Raw genomic sequence first — 21,764 nt, 5'->3', positions numbered from 1 at the left:
TATCATTAGACATTTATTAAAATTTAAAAAAAGAACAATAGTGTCACAGTGGCTTACACTTATATCGCATCTCATGAGCTTGACAACACACTGTGTCCAATGTTTTCACAAAGACGAAATAGGTCATATTTTTGGTTTGTTTAATAGTTAAAACAAATTTACATTTTTGCAATCAGTTGATAAAACATTGTCCTTTATAATTATGAAATCTGTTTTAAAAAACATCTACTACTCTGCTAGCATGTCAGCAGACTGGGGTAGATCCTGCTGAAATCCTATGTATTGAATGAATACAAAATCGTTTTGAATCGTAAAAATATCGTTTTTGAATCGAAAATCGCGTTGAATCGAAAAAAAAAACAATATATTATTGAATCGTGACCCCAAGAATCGATATTGAATCGAATCAAAGGGACACCCAAAGATTCACAGCCCTAATGGTTAGTAAATGTAGGGTACTTCGCTAATTATGTCTCCTTATTTTTTCAAAAATAACTCGGATATGATAACACTAGCGAGCCGTTGAGAATTTACAGTGATTTATGGTCTACAACATATTTTGCTTTAATCATTATAGAAATATTTCTTGCCACCTTGTGTTGTGTATTTTTTAAGAGATTTTCAGTCCATTTTCTCATCTATTATTACACCCAAAAATTATATTTGTGTTACCCTTTCAATATCTACTCTGTCTACTTGTATTTGTGTCTGACTTTGTCCTCTGTCCCTGAAGTTACATTAACACATTTAATGGGGTTACACTTACAATCAGCTCCAGACAGAGGCGATGTCCATATGCAGAGACATAGTGCACAGCATTGTAGTGAAGTGGTTCATGAAGTCAGGGAAACAACAAAAGTGCATCATAGGAAATGACTCTTAAACATATGCATTTCATCATCTTGGGGATTACAATCGGACCATGCGAATGTCTTCAGTGATCACTTTGTAAAATGTTTGTTTGAACATTTGATGTGTTTGATAAACTTTCTGTGATGCAATCAAGTTTATTCTTTACTATATTAGTAATGTTTTGGAGCAGAACTAAATGTAAAGAAAGGACAACATATCGCATTAGTTTGTTTTCTTTTGTTCAGTTCAATTCAGTTCAGTTCAGTTTCAGTTTATTTCGAACATGCATACGATACAATGTAATGTATCACATATATCCAGTTGTTTCATTATAGCACGTCCGAAAAGGAGTAGGAAGAAGCTGAGCTTATTCAATCCTACACTTTTTCATACCATAGCAATTTCATCCCATTTCCTTGTTCTCTGTAACAGAACAGTGAATACATAAATAATATACCATAGTAAGTAAAAAAATCTTAAATACTAAATAATAAATCATCTTTATCTGAAAAACAAAAGAATGGTTGAAGATGTTCATCATAATTGTTCTTTTGTGTACTTTGTGAACACTTGTAGTTTGAACAGTGAAGTGAAGTGAATTATATTTATATAGCGCTTTTTCTCTAGTGACTCAAAGCACTTTACATAGTGAAACCCAATATCAAATTTTTACATTTAAACCAGTGTGGGTGGCACTAGGAGCAGGTGGGTAAAGTGTCTTGCCCAAGGACACAACGGCAGTGAATAGGATGGCGTAAGCGGGGCTCGAACCTGCAACCCTCAAGTTGCTGGCACGGCTGCTCTACCAACCGAGCTATATCGCCCCAACAGCCTTTTAAACTGAATCAAATTAGTGCTTAGTTTGATTTCTTTGGTTAATCCAGTCCATAATTTAATTCAACGCACTGATATGCTAAAGGCCTTAACTGTTGTACGAGCATACAAAGGTTTTGAATTAGATTTTCCTCTGAGGTTATATTTCTCCTGTTTTGTTGAGAAGAATTGTGTTACATTATTGGGGAGTAGGTTAAAGTTTGCTTTGTCCATAACTTTAGTTGTTTGCAAATGCACCAAATCGTTGAATTTCAACATTTGTGATTCAATAAATAAAGGGTTTGCATGTCCTGTATATCCAACATTATTTATTATTCTAATTGATCTTTTTTGTAACATCGTTACTGAATCAAACACACATTTGTAATTGTTTCTCCATATTTCTGCACAAATACTCAGATATGTTAACATTAGCGAGTAATAGAGAGTCTGAAGTGATTTTTGATCCAGAACATGTTTTGCTTTATTCATTATTGACGTGTTTCTTGCTACTTTATGTTGTATATTTTTACATGAGGTTTCCAATTAATTTTGTCATCAATTACTATACTCAAAAATGTGTTTTCTTTTTCTCTTTCAATATCTACTCTGTCTATTTGTATTTGACTTTCCCTTTTACTGTTACCAAATAGCATTACATTAGTTTTATTGAGGTTCAAAGAAAGTCTGTTTTTGTCAAACCATTTTTATAATTTGTTAATTTCTTGTGTTATTATATGTATTAGCGTGTGTGTGTTTTCTCCTGAACAAAACAGAGTTGTATCATCTGCAAATAACTGTAAGTCCTATATAACTTTACAAATGTTGTTTATATAAAGATTGAAACATTTTGGTGCAGGTATTGATCCCTGAGGTAAGCCACAAACTATTTTCAGCTCTGTAGACGTGTTCGTCTATCTTCACGTATTGTTTCCTGTTGGTTAAGTAAGGTCTAACCCAGTTCAAGACCAAACCTCTGATTTCATACCTTTCGAATTTGTTTATTAAGATGCTGGAATTAATTGTTTCAAATTCTTTTGTTGAATCCATAAACACTTTGCAGCATTTTTTGCTATCTATTGCATTGGTGATCTCTTCAGTTATTTCGATTAATGCCATTGATGTGGAGATGTTGGCTCTGTATCTGTATTGGTTGTCTGTGAATGTTTCGTTTTTATTAATTAATTTCTCTCAGCTGTTGTTAAACATTTTTTCAATAATTTTTGAAAATTGTGGCAGTAGAGGATCTGGTCTGTAATTTGTAAACTGGTGTTTGTCACCAGTCTTATAAATCAGTACGACTTTTGCTATTTTCATTTTATCTGGGAATTTGCCTGTTTGAAATGATAGGTTGCTGATATATATTAAAGGTTGTGGATGCTATTTCTAAATAAATTAAATAAATGTTGTGATCGTTGGTCCAATCCATCGTATTTTAATTGTCGAATTTCATTACAAAAACTAAAAGCTTGTTAGCTGTTGCGCAGAAAAACCAAGTGCTTTATTCGGCACGGATGACCACATTATAGCGTCTTTGGTGCTAATTGTTAGCATCAAGAAACTATCCTTAATAAAAGCGAGATAAATATATCTCTGGTAGGCTCAACAGCATATACTGAATATTGATATCACTAACAAACATTGCTAAACAACAAGGACATACAGCTACATAATTAGACAAAATATGATCTTGACACTATAAAAAACACTGCAGACATGAATTGTAGATGAGACTAATAATATTTGTAGCAGGAAATCAATGCAAACAAATGCATCCTTTATCTCATTAGCGTCACGATCACAGCAGCACTCGTTATGTCAATCAAGTACGAAACTTAATGATGCATAACTGGAATAAATCCTACTTTGTCTTTCACCGATTAATGTTTAATTCGTGGACCCATCCAGATGTAAAAATATGATGGGCCTCCAATCAATTATTCCCTAAATACCGTGACTTCCGGATGAAGCGATAGCGAGCAATAATCTCTTGGTGATGATAAATTGTTTAAATCTTTTGAAAAACAATTTTTCTTAAGAGTGTAAAAATCCACATCATCCCATTTTAAATATTTTGTTCATAATCGCTTATATATTTGCCTCTAAACCGTTCAAACTACGCCCAAATCTTGAAATTCTGTCAGTGTTGGCATCAAAGCCCTTTTTGTGTCTTTTTACGCATTGAAATCAGAAAGGACGCGAAAGTGTGGAAGTCCAGCGGGCTTTTTTTTTTTTTTTTTTACTGATTATCACTTTCTGCCGGTGCTCTAATAACCGTATTTCCCGGACTGTAAGGGCTGGGCTTACCCACCTCAAAGCTTTGACGATCATTGAAAGGGGTGTAAATGGTCCTAGATGGAAGATGACAAGAAAACCTCTCTCGCTGCATGATCATGGCCAACCTTAATGAGCTTATTAATTTTGAAATGATTGAAGGGCATACTTTCTCAACAACCATACATGTCACATTAAGGGTGGCCGTATAAACAACGCCAACACTGTCATAAACATGTGCCGTATACTGAAACCACACTAGACAAACACATTTCGGGAGAATATTTGCACCACAACACAACATAAACACAACAGTCCAAAAAAACCCTGAATTCCCTGCAGGATGATACACTATTTTATTTGGTACATGGTGTAATCATAAGTGTTACCAGTAGATGGAGTACACCCTGGACAAGTCACCACCTCATCGCAGACATTTTAAATGTTTCATTGAAAATATAGAACATTACACACGGCGCTCAAAAATCTATCAAAATGTTATAGTAGTAAATCTTTTAGTGCCATTTCTATTATGAAGTAGTGTACAGTGGCCTAGGGGTTAGAGTGTCCGCCCTGAGATTGGTAGGTTGTGAGTTCAAACCCCGGCCGAGTCATACCAAAGACTATAACAATGGGACCCATTACCTCCCTGCTAGACACTCAGCATCAAGGGGTTGGAATTGGGGGTTAAATCACCAAAAAATATTCCTGGGCGCGGCCCCTCCTGAACCCCCCCTCACCTCCCAGGGGTGATCAAGGGTGATGGGTCCAAAGCAGAGAATAATTTCGCCACACCATGAACTCACTAAAACATACAGTGTAGTGAGTTTACATAATTCACCCAAGGAACTTTAGTTATTAGAGACTTCCGGTCGGACGGTTTTTCACGGGACACATTTCCGGTGTGGTTGTTTCTGGATGAGGAGATGCTGCTCCGTTATTGATTTAAGTAAAGTCTGAATGTAAGTGAAACTGTTAGCTCCATCTTGTGACACTTCTTCCACTCCCGTCCTTGCACGCTACACTGCTACAACAAAGATGACGGGGAGAAGACGCTGTCAAAGGTGAGCGACGTAAATAAGACCGCCCACGAAACGGCGCATTCTGAAGCGACTGTCAGAAAGCGACTTGAAGATGGTCTATAAAACATAATCGATGCAACATTCTGAACACAGTACCACCATTATATGTTATGTAGACCTCAAGAAAGTGTTTTATATTTAGAAAAAATAATATCAACATGACTCCTTTATGCACGTTATAATCTGGTGCGCCCTATGGTCCGAGAAATATGTATATTTGCCGGGTCAAATTTTTAACTATTTACTATTGGTTGACTTCAAAAGTAATGCACTTTCCGGTACAGTTTCTTAAATTTTGATTCGCTGAAAGTTTTATCGATCACAAATACTGCATTTGTTTTCTTTTGTGTTATTTTTTTTAATTAATTAAGTAACATTTATGACAACCTTTTTCCAAAACATAATATGGAATGTGAGATACAACAGAATAATGCATACATTTATCAAATGTTTTCAAAACGGTTGCAAAAAAGAGAGACCCAAAACATTTACTGTGGGACCACATTTTTATGACTCGATGGGGTGACATTCTTGCGAGTGGCTAACGTCCTTCCACCGTGCAAAGCCACTTCTAAATTAGCAATCCTCCCCTCCATGGATGCAAATAATCAATGTTCCTTACAAGTATCATCCCTGGAGGATGAGGAATCGCTAAACATAATACACTTCAATCTGTAAGTGGATAAGATAACAGCTAACCACAAGCTAGAGCTCTTGAATGTAAACAAAGGTGTGTGGATCGATAATAATATAGACAGTAACCAAACCAAGTATAGTATCATAATGTGGTGGAAGGTTAAAAAATTTTGAGATTATTGAGAAAATATTTTGCTGTTTATGTTATAAGTAACTGTAACTCAGGTTACACCGCCATTATGTGCTTTTGTCTGATAATAATTGTAATAAAAAGTATTATCATTTAATTCAACCTCGAGAGGCACAACCTGTAGAAAATGGATGGATGGATGAATGTATTTAAAATTTGAAGTATCAATATCAACATTGGTATGACCAATACAGCCCTTGTAACTACTTGGTATTGGATCAATACCTAAATTTGTAGTATTACCCAAAAGTAATATAAAGTACAAAGCAACAAAAGAATACTTGTTTATTACATTGTAAAATAAGTGTAGATAGAACAATGTTACAACAAAGCAACCAGATATTACCAAAAGATTAGCAAGTAGATTGATAATTCTTTGATACAATAATACAATTATTTAACGACATTAGGAGCATTTATATCTTTATAGCCCATTTTGACATGGTTTTATAATCATTTACAAAACAAATACAATATCTTGATATATTTCTGTATCGCAGGAGGCTGTTATATAGTTTGTATATTGCCCATCTGTAATACCTTTCTGTAAGGGAAAACAAGTCACCTGTTTTAATTTGCCATTCAGTTGCTTGCTCGGGAACAGTAAGTTGTACATTGAACAGCTAGTTTACACATGGTACAAGGCTAAAGTATCTAAAACTATAAGTGTAATTTTTAAAGATTGACTATTTTCTTTTTTACACTCCACAGATGTACACTTTTGCGAAAGAGAAACTGCTGAAGTTACGTATACATACACATTTTTTAATATATGCATATATTAGTTACCATCAGACTTCTGGAAATGCTTACAGTTTGAGAGTTCTGCATCATAGCTATTAAAAAAAGCATTAACCTCAATTAACTGGTAATTATGTTTGCAAAAGTACTTAACTTTATGATGACTGCTACTATGGTAGCTACCATTCTTTGTTTATAATGTATATTTGCTGCTGGATCTTCTCTCTGTTTTATGCTTCCCTTTTTTTGCTGCAGCTGTTACATATACTGTAATATTGTACATGGTAATTGGGTTTTGTTATAACTTGTATATATTATATGAAAATATAATATAGTATAATAATATAATATATCAGTAAATATTATATACTGTATATATAATATGTAAATATTACATATATGTTATATTTTTATTGCTACTATGGTACATTTTTAGTCTACTTTTTACATGCATTATTCTATCTATCCTTATCCTTCTCATCCTTTGTAACAGCGCAACTGTGTGGAACAATTTCCTTTGTGGATCATTAAGGTTTTCTAATCATCACACCGATGAACATAGCAAGCACAAACACCCCTGCCGGTATAAGTTCTATGTTGTTTGGGAGAACAATTTTGCTGGTCATAGGTTGAATTCTTAGCTACTAACAAAATAATAAATGTAATAAACTTGCTGCTTAATTCTAAGCCCATAGATCACTAAGTCCCTAGCTAAAAAGGTTGATCGGGTCTTCTAGCTACTTTCCAGACTGCAAGCACACACAATCACAGGTAATACATGCACCATTTTATTTAAAGCAGAACACAGTTATTTACAGACGGGTCTTACACATCCATAGGTAGCCCTGTTATGGTAAAATACAGCACTTTTGTAAGACCTAATGTCATTCTGCATCATTGCCGTTTTTCCCAGATGTTTAGTGTTACTGCTCTGAGGTGACACATCACAGTCGAAAGTCTGGTTGATAATTTTGTGCGTGACAGTGCATGAAGGTCTGTGAAGATGATTCCAAATGATAACAGTCCAAGATTGATGGTCTCTCCATTCTGTTTGTACACCCTAAATAAAGCCAGTATGTGATGACAGACAAGTCAGTTCTGATTTACAGCTTCCCGCTTCTAAAGAAAGACACTCTGAGTTCATCATTATTGGATGTGGCCAATATATTTGCAACTCTGTAGCCACCTCAGGCATTATAACTAAAATGCCCTTATCTACATTGTTATATTTTTAAAACTACATTTTACCTGACTTCAAAGTCAGGAGAACATACGACAATGTCAGCCAGTTAGTCTGAAGAAAGTAATTTCTAGGAAAAGCAGCAACGTGTTGCTCCTAAATCTAAAACTTAACTATAAAGTTATCAAAAAAATAAACTAAATATTGATGCTAATGCCCTTTGTGTACGGTATTAATTCATACTTGAGTCAATGTTATTATTTGTCTTTTAAATTCTGGATTCATTTTCCGGATCTCAATTTCAACAAATGTTAACTGATTTAGCAAGTGTGTTGTGTTTATAAGGGCAATTTCCATCATCGTAACGGACAATTTTGGGGGAGAAATCTTTGGCACTAATTAGCATAGCTTGCAGTGCATTCTGGAGGCGTTCTTAACCTTTTTGTCCTCGGGCCCAACTTTTACAAAACACAGAGGCCCAGGGGCCCACCCAAATATTAACATTGAATTATTAATCTTACTTTTGATTTCAATTTTATTCAGTATTTGTATGTAATCCATAGTTTAACAGGATAAACCTTGTTTATTATCAAGGCTTAGGTTGGGTTGATTACAAAGTAAATACTAATCAAATAAACTGAAAAAGAAAACTGACGAAAAATACATTTATATACAATTATGCAGTGCTAAAAAGAATTAAAAACAATGGAATAAGCGGTAGGAAATGGATGGATGGATGGACATTAATAATAATATATGTGTCTGTGGTTGTGAGTTCAAACCCAAAGTAAATACTAATCAAATAAACTGAAAAAGAAAACTGATGAAAAATAAATTTATATACAATTATGCAGTGTTAAAAAGATTTAAAAACAATGGAATAAGAGGTAGAAAATGGATGGATGGATGGACATCAATGATAATATATGTGTCTTAAATAAACTCAATAAAGTTTAAGTGCAAATGAAACTAGAGCTTCACCACTTTAGTCATAATTTTTACTCTTAAGAAATTTCTATATGACTTCCAGGCTTCTTCTGTTGGTATGAGATTGTCATTACTGCAACAAGTGGTGGAAAATGGTATTACAAGTGAGTACAACTGTGGCCTATGCAGACCACAGCTTAAAAACAGATGTTTTGGCTGCCCTCTATAATAATAATAATAATAATAGATTTTATTTGTAAAAACCACTTTACGTTGAGCAAACAACCTCAAAGGGCCACAGTGTAAAAAAATAGTAATAATAAAAAATAAATACAATATAAAACTAGAAACAGCCCAAAGGCTACAACCAGCATGCATGTCTATAGAAAGGCTTTTTTAAAAAGATGGGTTTTTAAGCCTTTTTTAAAAGCATCCACAGTCTGAGGTGCCCTCAGGTTGTCAGGGAGAGCGTTCCACAGACTGGGAGCAGCGGAGCAGAAAGCCCGGTCTCCCATTGTTCGAAGCTTTGCCCGTGGAGGTTGGAGGAGGTTAGCCTGTATGGAGCGGAGGTGTCGTGTGGAGGATTTGGGGGTGAGCAGTTCCTTGTGGTATAGGGGGGCATTTCCAGGGAGGCACTGGTGAGTTAGTAGGGAGATTTTGAATTCAATCCTGAATGGAACAGGCAGCCAGTGAAGGGATTTGAGAGTTGGTGTGATGTGGTCATGTTTCCGCACTCTTATCAGGATCCTTGCAGCACTATTTTGTATGTACTGCAGCTTCTGGATGTTCTTGCTGGGGATCCTGACAAGAAGTGCGTTGCAGTAGTCGAGCCTTGAGGAGACAAAGGCGTGGACGAGCCTCTCGGCATCAGAGAGAGTGAGTGAGGGGCGGAGTTTTGCAATGTTCCTGAGGTGGTAGAAGCAGGTCTTGCACAGTTGTTTGATTTGAGCTTCAAAGGTCAGGTGAGGGTCCATTTTAACACCCAGATTAGTGACTGAGGGTGAGAGGTGAATGTCGTGGCCGGAGAAGGTGATGCTGGTGATGGTGTACGTCTGATGTGGGGTGCCGACCAGAATGGCTTCAGTTTTGGAGCTGTTTAGTTGAAGAAAATTGTGTTTCATCCACGCCTTTATCTCCTCCAGGCAGTTGGTAAGTGTGGATGATGGCAGGGCTGCAGAGGGGTTTGGGTTTGTTTTCAAGTAGAGTTGAGTGTCATCGGCATAGCAGTGGAATGATATTCCGTGCTGGCTGATGACATGGCCAAGAGGGAGCATGTACAGTGTGAAAAGGGTAGGGACGAGGACTGATCCTTGAGGGACACCACAGGTGACAGAGAGTGTGTCCGACTTTGCCTCTCCTAGAGAGACAAACTCTGTTCTATCGGTGAGGTAGAATGTGAACCAGTTTAGGGCAGTGTCAGTGTCCGGTGGTGGAGTGTAGGCGGTGTAGGAGGATGCGGTGATCAACAGTGTCGAATGCTGCAGTGAGGTCAAGGAGGATGAGAAGAGATGGTGAGCCAGCATCAGCAGTCATCAGCAGGTCATTGGTGACCCTGACCAGAGCTGTCTCCGTGCTGTGGCCAGTACGGAAACCAGACTGGAATTTTTCGTAGATGTTGTTAGTTTTAAGGTGCTCATGAAGTTGGGCAGCAACTACCTTTTCCAGCACCTTTGAAAGGAATGGAAGATTGGAGATTGGTCGATAGTTGGCCAGTATTTCTGGGTCTAGGCTGGGCTTTTTGAGAAGTGGTTTGATGACTGCAGTTTTCAGGGCAGTGGGGACCTGACCAGCCTGGAGGGAGTGGTTAATGATTGTGGTGATCAAAGGACTTATGGCAGGGGTGTGCATTTTTGTCAGGGCTGAGGGAAAGGGGTCCAAGATACAGGTGGAGCGTTTCATCTTCCTCATGATGCCCTCAACCTCTCTCTGCTTGATGTCTGTGAAGCGGAAAAGAGGCTGAGTGGTCCCAGGCTGAGGGTTGACACTTGGGACTGGAGTAGGGGGAGTGGAGAGAGAGGAGCGGATGTTTTCCACCTTAGTCCTGAAGAAAGAGATGAAATTGTTGCATTGCTTCTGTGTGGTGTCCGAGTGTAGGTGAGTTTGGGGTTTGAGGAGATGGTTTATGGTGGAGAAAAGTTGCTTGGAGTTTCCAGGGCTATTTTGAATGATATTGGAGTAGAACCGGGAGCGGGTATCACTGAGGGACTTTGAATAGGCCTTCTGGTGTTCTCGATATGCTATTTTGTGAACAGTGAGTCCTGAGTCCATGAAACGCCGTTCAAGGACACGTCCCGCTCTCTTCATCTTCCGCAGCTCGTCGGTGTACCAGGGGGCTGAGCGCATGAAGGTGACTCTATGGGGACCCTCGCAGCCCATCAATGGGCCCTATGGTCTAGAGCAGTGGTTATCAAATGGGGGTTCGCGTACCCCTGGGGGTACTTGAAGGTATGCCAAGGGGTACGTGAGATTTTTTAAAAATATTCTAAAAATAGCAACAATTCAAAAATCCTTTATAAATATATTTATTGAATAATACTTCAACAAAATATGAATGTATGTTCATAAACTGTGAAAAGAAATGCAACAATGCAGTATTCAGTGTTGACAGACAGATTTTTTTGTGGACATGTTCCATAAATATTGATGTTAAAGATTTATTTTTTGTGAAGAAATGTTTAGAATTAAGTTCATGAATCCAGATGGATCTCTATTACAATCCCTAAAGAGGGCACTTTAAGTTGATGATTACTTCTATGTTTAGAAATCTTTATTTATAATTGAATCACTTGTTTATTTTTCAACTAGTTTTTAGTTATTTTTATATCTTTTTTTCCAAATAGTTCAAGAAAGACTACTACCAATGAGCAATATTTTGCACTGTTATACAATTTAATGAATCAAAAACTGACTACATAGTGCTGTATTTTACTTCTTTATCTCTTTTTTTCAACTCATAATGCTTTTCTCTGATTAGGGGGTACTTGAATTAAAAAAATGTTTACTGAAAAAAGGTTGAGAGCCACTGTTCTAAAGCATTTAAATTAGCTAAAATTTTAGAAGATATACATAAATACATACACATGCATTAAGAATAAAACGTTTTAAAAAAAATAAATAAAAGGAATGCCTTTTTTTGCAATTTCTAGAAATGTAATACCCATTCTTCCCCTCCCCAAAAATTATGGCTTTACATACTTTTATTGTAGTTTGCATTTGAGGAAGGTAATAAAACTGTCTTACGTGAGAATGAGACATTATGCAAGACCAAAATAAAAAAAAAGGAATATGCTAAAGAAATACTTTTTTAGGTCAAATAAATGCAGCACTGGTAGTCTCACTGACAAAAAGAGCACATAACCTGATGTAACCACTCCTGCTGACACCTTTGTTAAACCTCTGTAATCAAGAACACAGCTGCAGAAGGGACAAACCGCATACATATGCACACATGTCTGCTTTGATAAAAGGAAGCTGAGTGGGAGTAATTTTTTCCATGTACATACCACTCGTGCGTAGGAGGGTGTCTTCTGAAGATTATGGGAAGTTCTTCGATGACACTGGAGCTTTGCCCTTATATGGCAGCTGCACTCATATTCCTTCCTGCTGACAGGGATAGCCGCTGTGGAAGTCCAAAAAAGAGCAGACTTTCAATTGCGTAACACGCTAGGCTGTGACGCTGAGTGTATACAAAAAGCTTAAACATTGAGCACCGCGGGATTTGTCAGTAGAGAAGGCTGGAATGTCTGACATTTCTAGTGGTGGCACGGTGGTACGGACCACAACAATCTGTTGTTCGTTAATCCGTCTGAGAACAAACATAGCCTTTATTATTATGCTATGTGAATCAATCATCAGCAGTTCTGCAGCCAAATTATGCAAATACACATACTGTATGAATGACCCAATTTATTGTCTACAAATACAGGAATAAATATTTCCAGCCACTATTGTGTGCTAGAAATCAGCGGCACTAAATAAAACGTCACCAACAACATGCATTTGTCCTCATCGGAAAAGTATGGCAGCTTTGAGGTGCAAATCATAACCGCAAATCAAAACTGTTGCAGATGCTATTGTGTAGTTGTTATTGAGGCAATTACCTATCAGCAATGTGTAAAAAGTAAAATATTGTACCCCTTGGAGAGCTTAAACTATTATTACGACATTTAATCAAAATAAACTGGAAGCATCTTTGGAAAGACATCTCTTAAAATTGATAGGGTTGTTCGTCTAAAAAATATTCCTGGATTAACTTTTAACTGCTACTACCTGCGTCATCTTGTGGAACATATTATTCAAAATAAATGGGTTCTTAAACTGACAAAGGGTTGAAGTGATGAAATCTCACTGATAGAAAAGTAAGTAAAAGTAAGTACAATTTATTTATAAAGCACATCTCACAGAGAACTCTCACAAAGTGCTGCTCATGGTTAAAATACGAATAGTACAATCACAACAAACATACAACATGATGCAACAACAGAAGCATTGAAAAATTTAATAATAACTATGATTATAGACAACTGCCAAAAAGTTAAAGACACAACGTAGACAAAAGGAACATTTAGAGATTTTGTTTTGATGATAATGGAGGAGACCATACGGGGTTGAGATCCACTAAAAACATATGATTCCCATCTTACCAATCAAGTCAGTGAACTTTTGTGCCCTTTAGGGGGGCATTGTGACCCTCTTTGTCTACTTAGTTTTTTTCCGTTCATTTGTCATTACATATATACCCATGACAAACAATGTGGAATTGAAACCAAAAATCATTCAGTGAAGAAGCAGAGTCAATAATCAGCAGACTGACTCCTCAAAACAGGTCAAAATCTGTATTTTCCACCCTGCCTCTAATGCCTCAGAGGCCCTTTAAATTGCGATTATCTAATGATGCTTTTACTGTAATCGATGTGAGTCAGAGAGTCTCAAAATTGAAAAATGTCTGTTTTTCATTACGTATATTTTGTATTCCCATCATCAAGCATCTCATAGCTAAAACCCCTTAGGACAACCACTTTTTACCAAGTGTTTTGACAAGTTATGATTCATGGCGATTCCAAACATGTTCGATATAATTTTATAGTTGAGGGTTTCATTTGTTAGTAACAGTACAAAGACAAATTTCATTGTATTTCTTATCACGCAGCTGCAACATATACTGCGTACAGAGACAAAATGCATAAAACAGATTCCTTTGGTTTTGGGGTCGTGTGTTTTTTGATTTGAGCATTGTATCTACTAAGTGAAACATATGAGCTACTCTGAAAGTGCTTAACTTGTTTGCAGTTAAGGGGGAACTGCACTTTTTTGGAATATTGCGTGTCGTTCAGTCATTGTGAGGGATAAGAAAACTGATATATTTTAAAAAATGCATTTTAACTTGTAAATAAACTTAAATAAAAGTCAGCGTTTAATGAGTGGTCCTCTATTCTGCTTATAAAGTCATCTAAATAAATATCCAAAAAGCGCCAACAATACCTAATTTACATTTCGTAACTTATATTTGAACGCAGACAAACTATTTATAGCAGCACGTTGTCAGAGAGAGCTAGCTTGTTGCTGTTATCTTGACGTCATGAGCTTGTGAGCTTCTTGGAATAATGCCTCTCACCTTGATAGTAGAAGGATGAGGACACAATCCGACGAGTTGGTCAACTTTGGCACCCAATGTAGAAATGAAAATGGCGAGCAAGACAAAGACACGCTTCTTTTCACCGCCTTTTTTCTTTGCAAGTATAATAAGACATTCTTCATCAAGATGGGAATATATCAATATCCAAACCGTGGGCACTCCAGTGAGAGACATTGTACAGTAAATAATGTTTTATTGTATATTTTGGCTCTTGATAAGCCTGCAGTGACGAGTAATCAGTGATGTTGTCGAAGGAAAAAGCTAACGTTGTGATGTGTTTGTAATAATAATGTGCCACCGTATGCTTAAAATGAGCAAAATAGTCAAATATTACTTGTTATTATGAATGTACCTGTAACTACATCACATATATAATTACAGCGTATGTATATACAACCATGATGTTTTAAATCTGTTTTAAGCGCTTTATAGGCAGAAAAGAACAATTCCCATGATCTTTGTTTTAAACTGACTTTTGATTGCATGTATTTATTTATTAGAATGCCTGAAAAAGAAAAACATATGTGTATTGGCCTTACATAAAGATGGTAAACAATAGACACAATTCCAAAAAAGTGCAGTTACTTAGTGCTCACCAGACGCCACGTCCATCAATTAAATATGCGAGACTCAAAGAATCAAGAGGTTCTGGCTGCCATTGTGCTTTTCATGAAGAAAATGCCTTTTATTTGCATTGTTTTAGGCCGTTTGAACTGTACAAATCGCGAGAACAATAAAAGTTTATTTAGAGGTATATACTGCCCTCCAAAATAGTTTCTCTCGTTTTGAGGAAATAACATTAGAGGAATTGTTACAACGTGTAAATGGAATAAAACAAACAACATGTTTACTTGACCCTCTTCCTGGGAAACTGATCAAGGAGCTCTTTGTATTATTAGGTCCATCAGTGCTAAATATTATAAACTTATCACTTTCCTCGGGCACTGTTCCCCTAGCATTCAAAAAAGCGGTTATTCATCCTCTTCTTAAAAGACCTAACCTCGATCCTGACCTCATGGTAAACTACCGACCGGTGTCTCACCTTCCCTTTATTTAAAAAATCCTCGAAAAAATTGTTGCGGAGCAGTTAAATGAACACTTAGCGTCTAACAATCTATGTGAAACCTTTCAATCCGGTTTCAGGGCAAATCACTCGACGGAGACAGCCCTCGCAAAAATGACTAATGATCTATTGCTAACGATGGATTCTGATGCGTCATCTATGTTGCTGCTCCTCGATCTTAGCGCTGCTTTCGATACTGTCCATCATAATATTTTATTAGAACGTATCAAAACACGAATTGGTATGTCAGACTTAGCCCTGTCTTGGTTTAACTCTTATCTTACTGATAGGATGCAGTGTGTCTCCCATAACAATGTGACCTCGGACTACGTTAAGGTAACGTGTGGAGTTCCCCAGGGTTCGGTCCTTGGCCCTGCACTCTTCAGCATCTACATGCTGCCGCTAGGTGACATCATACGCAAATACGGTGTTAGCTTTCACTGTTATGCTGATGACACCCAACTCTACATGCCCCTAAAGCTGACCAACACGCCGGATTGTAGTCAGCTGGAGGCGTGTCTTAATGAAATTAAACAATAGTTGTCCGCTAACTTTTTGCAACTCAACGCCAAAAAAACGGAAATGCTGATTATCGGTCCTGCTAGACACCGAACTCTATTTAATAATACAACTCTAACATTTGACAACCAAACAATTAAACAAGGCGACACGGTAAAGAATCTGGGTATTATCTTCGACCCAACTCTCTCCTTTGAGGCACACATTAAAAGCGTTACTAAAACGGCCTTCTTTCATCTCCGTAATATCGCTAAAATTCGCTGCATTCTGTCCACTAAAGACGCTGAGATCATTATCCATGCGTTTGTTACGTCCCGCCTCGACTACTGTAACGTATTATTTTCGGGTCTCCCCATGTCTAGCATTAAAAGATTACAGTTGGTACAAAATGCGGCTGCTAGACTTTTGACAAGAACAAGAAAGTTTGATCACATTACGTCTGTACTGGCTCACCTGCACTGGCTTCCTGTGCATTTAAGATGTGACTTTAAGGTTTTACTACTTACGTATAAAATACTTCACGGTCTAGCTCCATCCTATCTTGCCGATTGTATTGTACCATATATCCCGGCAAGAAATCTGCGTTCAAAGGACTCCGGCTTATTAGTGATTCCCAAAGCCCAAAAAAAGTCTGCGGACTATAGAGCTTTTTCATTTCGGGCTCCAGTACTCTGGAATGCCCTCCCGGTAACAGTTCGAGATGCCACCTCAGTAGAAGCATTTAAGTCTCACCTTAAAACTCATTTGTATACTCTAGCCTTTAAATAGACTCCCTTTTTAGACCAGTTGATCTGCCGTTTCTTTTCTTTTTCTTCTATGTCCCACTCTCCCTTGTGGAAGGGGTCCGGTCCGATCCTGTGGCCATGTACTGCTTGCCTGTGTATCGGCTGGGGACATCTCTGCGCTGCTGATCCGCCTCCGCTTGGGATGGTTTCCTGCTGGCTCCGCTGTGAACGGGACTCTCGCTGCTGTGTTGGATCCGCTTTGGACTGGACTCTCGCGACTGTGTTGGATCCATTATAGATTGAACTTTCACAGTATCATGTTAGACCCGCTCGACATCCATTGCTTTCCTCCTCTCCAAGGTTCTCATAGTCATCATTGTCACCGACGTCCCACTGGGTCATTATTGTCACCGATGTCCCACTGGGTGTGAGTTTTCCTTGCCCTTATGTGGGCCTACCGAGGATGTCGTAGTGGTTTGTGCAGCCCTTTGAGACACTAGTGATTTAGGGCTATATAAGTAAACATTGATTGATTGATTGATATCTAAGTTTCAGTCACATAGCAAACTTTACATGTGACAAAATCTGAGTAAACACAACTACTACGGGGGAATAATATATACTTTAATGAGGGGATAACCATGTAATCCACCCGATTTGTGGACAAGAGAGACACGGTCAACAAAGGACACTCAATCACTTTATTTAGGAGCACTAAAAACATGAAGCGAACACAGTTCAACTGTAACTCCGAATGCCAATGCTAAGCTAGCGCAGCGCAGCTAATGACATTTTCCCACGACTCTCACTTTTGTTACACCAGCGTAGGTACCACCTCATCCTTCACTTTAAGCATGAGTGAAGAATGCGTGAAGAATGCACTATCGACTTGATAAGAGACCTGATAGGTCTGAAAGAGAAAGAAATGATAAAGTATTATGGTTGCAACTAGTCCCAGACAACCCCACTCCTTAATGCTTCAGTCACACACAGGATTCTCACAGTAATTGGGCAAAAATATAGTGGTACCTTCTGTTACCTAGCAACGGTCACCCCTTTTAAAAATAATACACTCACACACTCTGCTCTCATGAGATATCCCTCAACTGCATACATCGGATACTTGAAGGTTTTAAAAAAACAAAAAAGTAAAGCATAAATTACTTTCCAAGTAATTCCTTACATTTATTAAAGTGAATGTTTAGGTACTTAGATAGCACTAATCTTCCAGATTGTTGTCAGCATTACGGTATACCCCTTTGAAATATGGTAATGCTGTAAACTACGCCCGCACGTAACACAAAGGAAAAACATTGGCAGGTGAGGCCTCACCTGCCATCATGTCAAGAAAATAAATGTAAAAAGAAAAAAAATAATTAAATTGTTATTAAATCCAGTGATTATACTCTAAATTTTTTTTTCCATTTAACTTCACCAGTTTTAGATCATTTGTATTCAAAATCGATGAATTTTCACATTTGCCGTTCGAATACTGAGCAGTGACTTGGGGTGAGTCAGCAGCCAGTTGAGCCTCCCCGTCACCATGGCAATGACTCGCCTAACTGATGTGCAGTGAGACCATATTGCTATATGAATTATATTATACATTTCCATAGTTTATTTAGCTGAGGTATATCATGTACAGTGTATTTTGTCAACAACTGTATGTGTGTAACGTATTTCTTGTGCAGGGTAATCATAAAATGCCTGCGGAGATCGCACTGTGTGAGGCTCGCAGTATTCCGGCCTCTGGTGGCAGAGGGCGCTAGTGATCCCTGAGATCATTCTTGCCTACTCGGCTAGGCCTGCATGGGGACATCTGAAGCCGGTATGTTTTAAAGTTGTCGTTTGCCTGCATATCGTAAAAACAACCGTCCAACTTTTTACAACTAATTGTAAACTTATAGGTGGCGACCATCAGGGCCGAGTTGCGACGAAAGAGTGTGTCGATGTTAAGATATTATGCCGACTTGGTAAGTCTATCTGTTTGCTAATAGTAGCTACTAGCCGTACCCATGTATTTTCTATGGGCGGTTTTAATCTCGTTTCCTCCAATGTTTCTGATCCGATTGAATTTATATTTATGTCAAGTCTTTTTTGTGGGTACTTAAATATGGTGACTGAGTATTTTGGCGTTTTAAGGCCATCTGCATTTTTTATGCTACAGTAAAGACAATGATTGAACACGGCCGCTGGAGCGCGGTTACACTATGACGTCATAGTGACAACACTGTGTGGCTGTATGAACTGAGAATGCACATATGGACTGCGATCAGTCTCATATGGCTCCTATAAACTTGGATAACTTTTGATATTACTTTTTATGAATTACCTGAACTAAACCAACATTGTTTGTTGAGATTCCTTTCTGCTTTTTTTTTTGTTTTGAATGGCCATTCTTATTAATGTATGTCCACTAGTTGTTGCACTGTACAAATAACAGCAGTATCATTTAAAGTATTTAATTGTGTCCGTCCTACTCTCTCTGAGTCATAATCTAGACTTCTGATTAGCCCAAATATTGAGAACTTCTACTATGCTGAAGGGGGATTGTCAAAATAGTATGCCAAAGTATGCTCCAGCACCCCCTGTGACCCCGAAAGGGACAAGCGGTAGAAACTGGATGGATGTATGGATGGATGGATGCTTAAAATGTCTAAAATATGGATATATGTAGATATCTATCTCCGTCACTAGCTAAAGTACCTGCTACATTAAGTTAAAGTACCAATGATTGTCACACACACACTAGGTGTGGTGAAATTTGTCCTCTGCATTTGACCCATCCCCTTGTTCACCCCCTGGGAGGTGAGGGGAGAAGTGAGCAGTAGCGGCTGGGAATAATTTTTGGTGATTTAACCCCCAATTCCAACCCTTGATGCTGAATGCCAAGCAGGGAACAATGCTGGTATGAGCCTTTAAACATAACCCGTTAACTGCTGCCAATCAAATGGTCAATAAGATACTCTATAGCAGGGGTCGGGAAGCTTTTTGGCTAAGAGAGCCATGAAAGCCAAATATTTCATAATGTATTTCCGTGAGAGCCACATCATATTTTTTAACACTGAATACAACTAAATGCGTGCATTTTTAAGACCAACATTTTAAGAGTATAATTAGTCTCTTATTCTTTTTAATAACATTGTTACTGTAAAGCTAACCAATAATAAATATAATACTTCTTACCATTAAACCTACTCAGTGACAAAGTGGTTAGAGCAGGGGTGTCAAAATTACGGCCCGCGGGCCGGAATAGGCCCGCGAACAGGTTTTATCTGGCCCGCGGGATGAGTTTGCGAAGTATAAAAAAAAGCCGAAATTTTTTAATGAAAAAACTGCTGTTCTAGATGTGTCCACTAGATGTCACAATAGCAATTATTTTCTACATATGTAAGAAAAAAATAAAAAAAACACGTTAGTGTACCTGTCGAGGTAAATGAGCAAACTACATAAATAACATCCTGTAATTTGATTTTGTTATTTTTTTAATCCTGATAGATTGAAAATTAGTTGACTGATGAACATTATCACATAATTTATTCAGAAAGCATAAATAACGATGTAGAGGGGGGGCCGTGGCCTGCAGTCCTGCAACAAAGCGGGGTGTGCCAGGAACGAATTCGAAATCAGCGACAGGTGCGGAGATTGCCCATCTGGGCGTGCTTATCTAATCACCTGCCGCTCTGTTAAAGGCAGCAGCCAGGAAGGAGAGATGGGTGGTTGATGGTGGAACACGAGCGAGAGGGAGACTGACGAAAATACAATTGCTAAAAAGCACAAAGACTATTTATTGCAAAATAGAACCTTCTCTTAAAACTGGAAGAGCCTGGGATGTCGGTGATTGGTGATCCGAAAAACCCGGATGTGCAAGTTTTCCACACCTGACAAATAAAGATAGGATACTATTAGCCGCAACATGTCAGTGTAAAATAAACCCAACAACTTTATGATTTGTACATTTTTAGAATGTGCTTGTTCTATTTTTAAACAAAGAAAACAATCTGTATTTGTCATTATTTCTAAGTTATCTTGCCGTGATTTTACCAGTCCGGCCCACTTGGGAGAAGATTTTTCTCCATGTGGCCCCCCGTCTAAAATGAGTTTGACACCCCTGGGTTAGAGTGTCCGCCCTGAGATCGGTAGGTTGTGAGTTCAAACCCCAGGTGAGTCGTACCAAAGACTATAACAATGGGACCCATTACCGCCCTGTTTGGCACTCAGCATCAAGGGTTGGAATTGGGGGTTAAATCACCCAAAATTATTCCCGGGCGCGGCCACAGCTGCTGCTCACTGCTCCCCTCACCTCCCAAGGGGTGATCAAGGGTGATGGGTCAAATGCAGAGAATAATTTCGCCACACCTAATGTGTGTGTGACAATCATTGGTATTTTAACTTAACTTATTGCGACATCTTGAACAGGTGCGATATAAAACGGATGGTTGGAATAAAATGCATGAAAATGTTTTATAATTAGAATTTTATTTTTAACATTAATTTTCAGCAGAATTATTAATTACTTATCATGTTAATCAATGTCAGCGGAGATTTATCTGAGAGCCAGATGCATTCATCAAAAGAGCCGTATCTAGCCGTATCTGGCGCTAGAGCCATAGGTTCCCTACATATGTTATAACATATGTTTATAAATCTGACTGTGATGAAGTCAGTGCCTCACCAGCCATGAATCTCACTGCACGTCACTGATTCACGCACTCCCTTCATGTACGTGTGGATGAAACAGCAGTGAGTGACCAGCAAAAGTGTAAAAATGTAGCACATACATTTTTTTGGGATCAACGAGCATTTTTTAGTTAAGTGCAGATGTCGTCCATGAGTTACAACCAGCGCAAAATATAACTTATAAAATGTAATTTAATCAATCAATCAATCAATCAATCAATCAATCAATCAATCAATCAATCAATCAATCAATCAAAAGTGTATTTATATAGCCCTGAATCACAAGTGTCTCAAAGGGCTGCACAAGCTACAACGACATCCACGGCTCAGATCCCATAATAAGGCAAAAATTAATTTTAATTATAAACATGAAACAATATATAAATATATTAAGACATTTATCCTAACTATTATATTGTTAGAAAAAGTATTGAGATATATTGCCAT

The 21,764-nt window shown here is 37.8% G+C and overlaps 1 protein-coding gene across 1 annotated transcript in view; it reads right to left on the bottom strand.

Moving 5' to 3' along the window:
- Positions 1 to 12,309, bottom strand: part of LOC133549584 (KATNB1-like protein 1) — a 123,333-nt gene extending 111,024 nt beyond the window's left edge. Inside the window, exon 1 of the mRNA XM_061895144.1 lies at positions 12,199 to 12,309. The gene's annotated coding sequence lies outside the window, so the exon portion shown is untranslated. The remainder of the gene's footprint in view (positions 1 to 12,198) is intronic.
- Positions 12,310 to 21,764: the final 9,455 nt, after the last annotated feature.

Source organism: Nerophis ophidion, linkage group LG03 (assembly GCF_033978795.1).
Source record: "Nerophis ophidion isolate RoL-2023_Sa linkage group LG03, RoL_Noph_v1.0, whole genome shotgun sequence".
Taxonomy (NCBI): Eukaryota; Metazoa; Chordata; class Actinopteri; order Syngnathiformes; family Syngnathidae; genus Nerophis; species Nerophis ophidion.
Note: the sequence above shows the minus strand (reverse complement) of the source record. Positions and strands in the feature narration are given on the sequence as shown.